Genomic DNA, 11815 nt, shown 5'->3' with positions numbered 1-11815 from the left:
ATTAAAAAAAGAACTAAAATAAAATAAAGAATTATTGTGCATCAAAAGATACTGTTAAGAGAGTGAATAGGGAAGACAAAGAGGAGATGTTTGAAATACATATATCCAACAAAGGATTTGCATCCAGAATCCATAATGAAGTTCTACAAATCACAAAAAAGCAAATAATCCGATAAAAACGACTTAAATTTAGTGCTTCATAAAAGAAGACATCCAAATGTCCAATAAACTTGTAAAAGAAAAACAAATGCCCAATAAACATATGAAAATTTGTTCGACTAAATTGAGTCATTGTGAAAATGAACATTAAAATCATAATGCAATACCACTACACACCTACCAGTATGGTTAAAATGGGAAAAATCAACATACCAGGTGTTGGCAAAGATGTGGAACATCTTTACCAGAGAAACATAAAATGCTACAATCACTTTGTAAAACTGACAATAACTACTAGATCATTCTATGGGCCAGCAATTCCAGGAGAAATGCATACATATGTTCATAGAAGAGTGGAGTTTTGTTGTTGTTATTGTTTGGAAGCGTTGTTCCTTTTTTCTTTTTTTTTTTTAACTTTATTCAAATTAATACGAGGGTACACTATTTAGGTTACCTTGTTCTCACTTCCAGGGCAAAGTCCCATTTGTAGAAGAGCCTCTCACCTGGGGGTGTGTTATACACCCTCACAATGTGCACAATAGGTGAGATCCAGCCTCATGCCCTTTTGTTTCTTTGTTTTTGAGACAGAGTCTCACTCTGTCACCCTGGGTAGAGTGTGGTGACATCTTAGTTCACAGCAACCTCAAACTCTTGGGCTTGAGCAATCCTCTTGCCTCAGCTCCCTAGTAGCTTGAACTACAGGCACCTGCCACAACACCCAGCTAATTTTTTTTCACTTTTTAGTAGAGATGGGTCTGGCTCCTGCTCAGGCTAGTGTTGAACTCCTGAACTCAAGCCATCTACCTGCCTCAGCCTCCCAGACTGCTGGGATTACAGGTATAAGCCACCTGGCCCAGCTCATAAAAGAATGTTTATGGCCGCCTTACTCATAACAGCTCCAAATTAAAACTATTTAAATGCTCACTAGCAGTAAAATTAATAAAGTGTAGGACATGCATACAATGGAATAACACACAGAAATGAGAATTAATAAACTATTTCTACATGAAACAACATGGAAGTCTTTCACAAACATAATATCTAGGGAAAGAAAGCAGATATGCTGTATTATTCAATTTATATAAAGTTCTAAAACAGGTAAAAAATTAACCTTTGGTCTTAGAAATCGGTAGAGTGGTTATCTTTGAGATGCATAGTGACTGGGAGAGCACATGAGGAGGGCTTCTGGGGAACTAGTCATGTTACATTTTGGAATCTGGGTGCTGGTTACATGAACGTACGCCTGTGGCTCAGTCGGTAAGGCGCCGGCCCCATATACCGAGGGCGGCGGGTTCAAACCCAGCCCCAGCCAAACTGCAACCAAAAAATAGCTGGGTGTTGTGGCGGGCGCCTGTAGTCCCAGCTACTCGGGAGGCTGAGGCAAGAGAATCGCTTAAGCCCAGGAGTTGGAGGTTGCTGTGAGCTGTGTGAGGCCACGGCACTCTAGCGAGGGCCATAAAGTGAGACTCTGTCTCTACAAAAAAAAGAGAAAAATCATTAATCTTTACACTTAAGAGCTGTATGTATATAATGTTTCAATTTATCTAAAATGTATCCAGCCACATTGAACTTGCAAGTCTGAGGGCCAGACTCTGAAATGTAAAACACCAATGTATCCAATGCCACTCTGAAACTACTTGCCTACTACTCCTTATACTCTTTTACTCTTACCTAAAATGTATACCACATTTTACCTTCAAGTCTGAGGGCCAAAGTCTGAAATGTAATTCAACAACATAACCAAGTCCACCCTGAAGTTTCTTAAGTCCCATCCTTCTACACTTCCTGGTTAAATCCCTATTCAGCTTTCCCTGAAACAGAGAGGGCTCAGCAAAATTTCTTCCATAAGTTCTTTAACTGGAATTATGAGCACATAGTATGTAGGTTTTCATGAAGTGTTGTGGCCTTCCACTTACTGGGAAATTTACTCCATCCCTACATCAGCTGGAAATAAGGGATACCAAGTAGTTTGAACCTACTTGCCCAACTTCACTTGATTAATCCCACTCACCCCCAGGAAAATTGAAAATATCTTTCTATTATTCCTTCTTTTCCCACTCTCCAGATTCTCAATTCACACACCTAACTAAATAGGAAATATAAACTTTATTGCTTTTACAAAAATTATTCATGTTTTTAATACAAAAGTTGAGCACTAGAGAACAAGAAGCCAGGTGTGATTGGCACATGCCTATAGTCCCAGCTACTCAGGAGGCAAAGGCCAGAGAGGATCCTTTGAGCTGAGGAGTTCAAGAGCTCAAGACTAGGCTGGGCGTGGTGGCTCATGCCTATAATCCCAGTACTCTGGGAGGCCAAAGTGGGAGGATCACCTGAGCTCATGAGTTCGAGACCAGCCTGAGCTAGAGGGAGATCTCATCTTTAAAAATAGCCAGGCAAATTCAATACTACAATTCCTCTACTAGGTATATACCCAGAAGAACAAAAATCACATTATAACAAAGACATTTGTACCAGAATGTTTATTGCAGCCCAATTCATAACTGCTAAGTCATGGAAAAAGCCCAAGTGCCCATCGATCCACGAATGGATTAATAAATTGTGGTATATGTACACCATGGAATATTATGCAGCCTTAAAGAAAGATGGAGACTTTACCGTGTTCATGTTTACATGGATGGAGCTGGAACATATTCTTCTTAGCAAAGTATCTCAAGAATGGAAGAAAAAGTATCCAATGTACTCAGCCCTACTATGAAACTAATTTATAGCTTTCATATGAAAGTGATAACCCAAGTATAACCTAAGAATATGGAGAAAGGGGAAAGGGAGGGGAGGGGAGGGGGGAGGATGGGCAGAGGGAGGGTAATTGGTGGGACTACACCTATGGTGCATCTTAAAAGGGTACATGTGAAACTTACTAAATATAGAATATAAATGTCTTAACATAATAACTAAGAAAACTCCCGGAAGGCTATGTTAACCAGTGTGATGAAAATATGTCAAATGGTATAAAAACCAGTGTAGGTGCCTCATGATTGCATTAATGTACATAGCTATGATTTAACAATAAATAAATTTTAAAAAATAGCCACGCAATGTGGCAGTGCCTGCAGTCCCAGCTATTTGGGAAGCTGAGGCAATAGAATCCCTTGAGCCCAAGAGTCTGACTTTGCTGTGAACTGAGGCCATGGTGCTCCAAGGGGAGGGGAGGTGTCACCAAGTGAGACTCTGTGTCAAAAAATAAATAAAATAAATAAACATGAACTGAGAGAAAAAATTACCATAAATATAGTAGCAAATAATTAATACCCAGTATATATAAAGAGTTCCTATCAATTAAAAAAGATAATTCAAGGCTCGATTCCTGTAGCTCATCAGCTAGGGCACCAGCCACATACACCAGGGCTGGTGGATTTGAACCTGATCCAGGCCTGCCAAACAACAATGACAACTACAACAACAACAAAGTAGCTGGGCATTGTGGAAGGCACCTGTAGTCCCACCAGCTATTTGGGAGGCTGAGGCAAGAGAACTGCTTAACCCCAAGAGTTTGAGGTTGCTGTGAGAAAAGATAATTTAATTTGAAAATGGTAGTATCTAAGTTATGAGATATCAAAAAAAAAATACGAACAGACAATTGACATAGGATGAAACACAAAAGAGCCAATAAACACATGAAAAGATGGCAAATTTTACCATTTATCAGGAAAATTAAAAGTGACACAAAGTGAAGGAGATGACACTTGTTCCCACTACAATTCAATATGATGTATAATATTTCAAACCCATCAGATTAGCAGAATTAATATCTTTTTGTTTTTGAGACAAAGACTCACTTTGTTGCCCTTGGTACAGAGTCATGGCATCATAGCCCACAGCAACCTCAAACTTTTGGGCTCAAATGATCCCCTTGCCTCAGCCTCCTACCCTGTTTCCCTGAAAATAAGACAGTGTCTTATTTTAAGGTGTGCTCCCAAAGATGTGTTAGGTCTTATTTTCAGGGGACGTCTTATCTTTCCTGTAAGTAGGTCTTATTTTCGGAAGATGTCTTATTTTTTGGGAAACAGAGTAGGTAGCTGGGATTACAGATGCCTGTCACAATGCCTCACTATTTGTTGTTGTTGTTGTTGAAGTTGTCATTGTTGTTTCGCAGGCCTGGGCCAGGTTCAAACCTGCCAACCCTGGTGTATGTGCCTGGTGCTCTAGCTACTGAGCTATAGGAGCCAAGCCTTGAATTATCTTTTAGCCATTTTTAGACAGTCTTACTCTTGCTCAGGCTGATCTCCAACTCCTGAGCTCAAACAATCCATCCATCTCAGCTTCCCACAGTGCTAGGATTATATATCACGAGCCACCATGCCCAGAAAAGTTAGTAACATTTTAAAAAATTAATTAAGAGGCCAGGCGTGGTGGCTGCATAACAAATTACCTCAAAACTTAACAACTTAGGCTTGGTGCCCATAGTTCAGTGGTTAGGGTGCTGGCCACATACATGGGGGCTGGCAGGTTCAAGACCGGCTTGGCCCACTAAACAACAATTACAACTACAACAACAACAACAAAATAGCCAGGTGTTGTGGTGGGTACCAGTAGTCCCAGTTACTTGGGAGGCTGAGGCAAGACAATTGCTTAAACCCAAGAGTTGGAGATTGCTGTGAGTTGTGATGCCACAGCACTCTACCGAGGGCAACATAGTGAGACTCTGTCTCACAAAAGAAAAAAAAAAAAAGACACAAAACTTAACAACTTAAAACAACAACAACAACTCACACTTCCTGTGGATTAAGGCATGACTGACCTGAATGTTTTTGCTTCAGGGTCTCTCTTACAGGGTTGTAATCAAGCCATCATTTAGGACTGCGGTCTCATCTGAAGGCTCCAACAAAGCCTACAAAATCATGCCTCGAGGAGGCAGAATCATTTGGGGTCACTTTAGAGGTTTTCTACTACAGTGGCTTCATCCACAACAGCCCAAACTAGAAATGGCTGTCCATAAATGGGAAAATGCCAATTAATGGAAAAATGGGTAAACAAACTATAATACAATACAATACAATAGAGTGCTATTCAACAGTAAAAAGGCAGAATGAAAGAAATTTTACACCAAAGAACACAAAGTGCATCATGAAGTTCTAGAATAGACAAAACTAGTAATTTATGGTGGAAGAAAAAAGAACAGTGGTTCATTACAGTGATGGAGGATGAGGCAGGGTATAATTGATTGAGAAGAGATGTGAAGGAACTTTCTGGGTTGATGGTAATGTTTTGTGTCTTGATAAGGATGTAGGCAATGCAGTTACATGCATTTGTCAAAGCTCATTGAATCACCACTTTAGATTTGTGCATTTTATTACATGAAAATTTTACCTCAAAAGAAAAAATAACTATGAACAGTGAATGATAAGTGGGCTGAAGTGTTTAAGCGGTGAATTGTATTGATGTCTGAAACTTTGAAATGGATGCCAAAAAAAGCAAGATGTATTGATGATGGATGAAAAAGAGGGATGAGTAGATGGATATTTATATTGATAATACAAGTAAACAATTAACTGCAGACTCTAGGTGGTGGGTATGTGATAATTCACTGTACTTTTTTTAACTTTTCTGTATGTTTGAAAATATTCATAATAAAATGGGGAAGAAAAATTAAATATGCACATTCCCTATTACCCAGCAATCCAATTCTTGGTACTTTTTCTGGAGAACAATCTCAAACATGAATATGAATAGACATACACAAGGATGTTCACTGCATTGCTGTATGTAATAGCAAAAAAAACAAAAGTGTGGCCAACTCACTTGTGCCTCAGAAAAGAAATGTATAAATCAACTGTGATCTATTTATACAATGGAATGCAACATACAGTGGAAGTAGATCTACATCAATCAACTTGGATAAATCTGAAAAATAATGTTGAATTTTAAAAACAAGCCGCTTCTCTGGATTTAAGATGTTAAAAAAATAAATAAAATAAAAACAAGCTGCAAAATAATACATACACTATGAGACCATTTATACAAAAGAAATGATAAATATTTTTTATGGCTGCCAATATATGTGCAAAGGTATAATAGCATTCATTGGAATATTATTATATACCAATTTCAGAATGACAATTACCTTTGAAGGACAAAGGGGAAAGGGATGGGAAATGGGGGCCCTATAAGTATCTGTAATGCCATTAGCACCATGCTGTAAACAACTAATTGGCCATCCACAAAGTATTTGTAATGGAATGTTTTGTTAAAAAGTAAAAAATATGCAGCAACTATGGAAATATATTAGCATGCTTAATCTCAGTGACAAGTTCACATTCATTTAAACAGTTACTATGCGCCAGGAACCTGGCTAAGTTTTTTACATGCTTTATATCTCATTTAATCCTCAAATGAGGTAAATATAATTTGTAGAAGACTGAGCACCAGGCTTATAGAAGCAGCCACCGGCTCTTGAAGAAGGCACTGGGAGCGAGACAGTCTCCTAGCCCCATGGAGATGTTTTGCAGCCTGGAGACAAGCCCTCAAGCAGCTGCATGCATTAATGAGATAAGATCAGTAGCTCATTAGCAAACAAGTGTTATACTTTGTAACATTCCTAGGGCAACAGGATGGGAGTAGAGCCAGGGTGGAAAGAGCACTTAGCAATCATTAAACATGTGATCCTAGCATGTGGGCCCCCACTTCTGTGGTTTGAGGCTTCAATAAAAGGCCAAGAGAGAGGTTTCTCTGGGCTCTTGGAGAACAGACAGGAAGTCCACCTCTTGCAGGTATGTATATTCAATCTGTGCCCTGGCTGTTTTTATTCATGTGGTGATGTGTTGCCACAGCAGACGCCGACAATAATTTGTATCCATTTTCCATGTTAAAAGTCTAAGGCTTAAGGAGATTAAATTATTTATTTATTTATTTATTTATTTTGAAGCAGAGTCTCACTTTGTCACCCCTGGTAGAGTGCCAAGGTGTAACAGTTCACAGCAACCCCCAACTCTTGGGCTCAAGTGATCCTCTTGCCTCAGTTTTTCCATTTTTTAGTAGAAATGGGGATCTCACTTTTTCTCAGGCTGCTCTCAAACTTGTGAGCTCAAGCTATACACCCGCATCAGCCTCCCAGTGTGCTAGGTTTACAGGCATGAGCCACGGTGCCAGCTGAGATGAAATAATCTAACCAACATTATACTTGCTAGTAGATCCAGAAAGTCTAACTGCAGAGTTCACGTTCTTCTTCTTCTTTTTTTTTTTTTTTATAGAGACAGAGTCTCACTTTATCACCCTTGGTAGAGTGCCATCACATCACAGCTCACAGCAACTTCCAACTCCTGGGCTTAAAGAGATTCTCTTGCCTCAGCCTCTCAAGTAGCTGGGACTACAGGAGCCCACCAGAACACTGTGTATTTTTTTGTTGCAGTTTGGCCAGGGCTGGCTTCGAACCTGCCACCCTCAGTATATGGGGCCAGCACCCTAGGCATTGAGCCACAGGTGCCGCCTGAGAGTTTACATTCTTGAACAGTCTGCTATACATATTATCTCTCTCCTGACTAGCCCTAAAGGAATGGTGTCTAAACCTTGTAGAGAAACAGGGTTCATGAAGAATATGAGGAGCCAATTTTGTAAGGGACCTATGAGACATAGGGGGACAAAAGGTGACAGAGAGTGGAGGATGAAACAGTCCTAGTATTTCAAAGATTGAAAGCAGAAAGAGATAGAACTTTTTGCATAGATTAGTATTTAGAGGGTGTTGGCGTCTGTTATGAGTTGAATTGTGACACCCAAATAGACACATAAAAGTCTTAATTCCACCCCTACCCCTGTACCCCTGTACCTATAAATGTGAACTTTTTGGATATAGGATGTTTGAAGATGTAATCAGGTTAAGATGAGGTCATATTGAATACTCCTCTCTCTAGCCTTTACCTATTGTTAGGTAATTCAGTGGACAGTTAGAACCCGAAGGAACCAAATCTTTAACCTACTACCTCCACAGATTCATGATAGAGGTATCCTAAAGACACATTCCAAGTAACTGCATCTCTATTTGCTCTTTTATAACTAAGTGCGTAGGAAAGTATTACTTTTTGGTTTTTTAAAAATAATTTTAGGCTCAGTGCCTGTAGCTCAAGTGGCTAAGGTGCCAGCCACATACACCAGAGCTGGCAGGTTCGAATCCAGGCCAGGCCTGCCAAACAACAATGAGAACTACAACTAAAAACTAGCTGGCCATTGTGGCAGACACCTGTAGTACCAGCTACTTGGGAGACCAAGGTAAGAGAATTGCTTAAGCCCAGGAGCTGGAGGTTGCTGTGAGCTGTGATGCCACAGCACTCTTCCCAGGGTGACAGCTTGAGGCTCTGTCTCAAAAAAAATTATAATTTTATAAACTATTCCAGGCTGGGCACAGTGGCTCATGCCTGTAATCCTAGCCCTCTGGGAGGCCGAGGTGAGTGGATTGCTGGTCAGGAGTTCCATACCAGCCTGAGCAAGAGTGAGGCCCCATCTCCACTAAAAATAGAAAAATCCTATCCAGGTATGGTGGTGCACACTAGCAGTCCCAGCTACTTGGGAGACTGAGGCAAAAGGATCACTTGAGCCCAAAAGTTTGAGGTTGCTGTGAGCTAGGTGTCATGGTACTCTACCCAGGGTGACAGAGTGAGATTCTCTCTCCCTCAAAAAAAAAAAAAAAAAGAGTGATACTCTTATCTCTATAAAAAAAAATAGAAAAACTGAGGCAAGAATCTCTTGAGCTCAAGAGTTTGAGGTTGCTTAAGGCAGAGCAAGATGGTGGACTAGAGACAGATCCTTTGTAGCCCAGTGCGATGAGATCAGAGGGAAAGGAATCCAGTCACCTCTGGCTGGGGTGCCCTGGCCAGAACATTACTTTGCAGCAGGAGACTCCAGAAGCCAAAAGGAGGTCTGGAGCAGTGGAAAATCAGCACAGAGGGCAAAAGCTTGCATGCTGGCAAAGACTGCCCAGTTGGCTGGTGGTTTTCAGACAGAGAGGACCTGCCTTGCATGCTTTTTTTTTTTTTTTTTTGGACCTGGGCACTTGATTGCATTACCTTGGGTGAGCTTGGGAGAACAAATTAAATTGAACAGCACCCAGGAGGTGGGACTGAGCCACTGGGCAGAGCAGAGCTCTCAAAGTTCCACATAGCCCTTGTGTGAGACCTGCCTTCCAGGAACGGCTCACAGGGTCCTAGTGTGAAGCCAGTTCTGGCGGACCTGCTAAGCTGGTCTAACATGGGGAGACTTCAGTGACACATGTTTATTTATTTATTTATTAAATCATGGCTGTGTACATTAATGCGATCATGGGGCACCATACACTGGTTTTATAGACTGCTTGACACATTTTCATCACATGGTTAACATAGCCTTCCTGGCATTTTCTTAGTTATTGTGTTAAGACATGTATATTCTACATTTATTAAGTTTCACATGTACCCTTGTAAGATGCACCACAGGTATAATCCCACCAATCATCCTCCCTCCCCCCCATTCTCTTCCCTCCTCTCCCTCTTCCCCATATTCTCAGGTTATAACTGGGTTATAGCTTTCATATGAAAGCCATAAATTAGTTTCATAGTAGGGCTAAGTACATTGGATACTTTTTCTTCCATTCTCTCTCTCTTTTTTTTTTAAATCATAGCTGTGTACATTAATGCAATCATGGGGCAACATACACTGGTTTTTTAGACCATTTGACACATTTTCATCACACTGGTTAACATAGACTTCCTGGCATTTTCTTAGTTATTATGTTAAGATGTTTATATTCTACATTTACTAAGTTTCACATGTACCCTGGTAAGATGCACCACAGGTGTAACCACACCAATCACCCTCCCTCCGCCCATCCTCCCCCATCCCTCCCCTCCCTCTGCCCCTTACCCATATTTTTAGGTTATAACTGGATTATAGCTTTCATGTGAAAGCCAAAAATTAGTTTCATAGTAGGGCTGAGTACATTGGATACTTTTTCTTCCATTCTTGAGATACTTTACTAAGAAGAATATGTTCCAGCTCCATCCATGTAAACATGAAAGAGGTAAAGTCTCCATCTTTCTTTTCTTTTCTTTTTTACTAATATTAAATCATAACTGTATACATCAATGCAATCATGGGGCACCATACTCTGGTTTTATAAACAGTTTGACACATTTCCATCACACTGGTTAACATAGCCTTCCTGGCATTTTCTTAGTTATCGTGTTAAGACAATTATATTCTACATTTACTAAGTTTCACATGTACCCTTGTAAGATGCACTGCAGGTGTAATTCCACCAATCACCATCCCTCTGCCCATCCTCCCCCATCCCTCCCCTCCCTCTGCCCCTTCCCCATATTTTTAGGCTATAACTGGGTTATAGCTTTCATATGAAAGCCATAAATTAGTTTCATAGTAGGGCTGAGTACATTGGATACTTCTTCTTCCATTCTTAAGATACTTTACTAAGAAGAATATGTTCCAGCTCCATCCATGTAAACATGAAAGAGGTAAAGTCTCCATCCTGCATCCTGTCTTTAAGGCTGCATAATATTCCATGGTGTACACATACCACCATTTAGTAATCCATTCGTGGATTGATGTGCATTTGGGCTTTTTCCATGAATTAGCAATTATGAATTGGGCTGCGATAAACATTATGGTACAAATGTCTTTGTTATAATGTGATTTTTGTTCTTCTGGGCATACACCTAGTAGAGGAATTATAGGATTGAATGGCAGATCTATTTTTAGATCTCTAAGTGTTCTCCAAACATCTTTCCAAAAGGAATGTATTAATTTGCATTCCCACCGGCAGTGTAGAAGTGTTCCCTTTTCTGCACATCCACACCAACATTTCTGGTCTTGGGATTTTGTGATATGGGCTAATCTTACTGGAGTTAGATGGTATCTCAAGGTAGTTTTGATTTGCATTTCTCTGATGATTAAAGATGATGAGCATTTTTTCATATGTCTGTATGCCATGCGACTGTCTTCCTCAGAGAAGTTTCTTTTCCAGTCCCTTGCACAGCCTGCGATGTGGTCACTTGTTCTTTTCTTGCTTATGCATTTGAGTTCTCTGTGGGTTCTGGTTATTAAACCTTTGTTGGAGACATAACCTGCAAATATCGTCTCCCATTCAGAGGGATGTCTGCTTGCTTTACTTACTGTGTTCTTGGCTGTGCAGAAGCTTTTTAGTTTGATCAGGTCCCAGTAGCGTATTTTTGAAGCTGCCCGAGGGATCCTCCTCATGAAATGCTCACCCAGACCAATCACTTCAAGGGTTTTCCCTGCACTCTCTTCTAGTATTTTTATAGTTTCATGTCTTAAGTTTAAATCTTTAATCCAGTGAGAGTCTATCTTAGTTAATGGTGAAAGATGTGGGTCCAGTTTCAGTCTTCTATAAGTTGCCAGACAGTTCACCCAGCACTATTTGTTAAATAGGGAATCTTTTCCCCATTGAATGTTTTTAATTGGCTTGTCAAATATCAAATAACAGTAAGTAGCTTAATTCATCTCTTGGTTCTCTATTCTGTTCCAGGCATCTACTTCTCTGTTTTTGTGCCAGTACCATGCTGTTTTGATCACTATCGATTTACGGTATAGTCTGAGGTCTGGTAGCATGATTCCTCCTGCTTTGGTTTTATTTCTGAGTAATGTCTTGGCTATTTGAGTTTTTTTCTGATTCCATATAAAATGAACTATTATTTTT

The sequence above is a fragment of the Nycticebus coucang genome, chromosome X (assembly GCF_027406575.1).
Source record: "Nycticebus coucang isolate mNycCou1 chromosome X, mNycCou1.pri, whole genome shotgun sequence".
Taxonomy (NCBI): domain Eukaryota; kingdom Metazoa; phylum Chordata; class Mammalia; order Primates; family Lorisidae; genus Nycticebus; species Nycticebus coucang.
Note: the sequence above shows the minus strand (reverse complement) of the source record.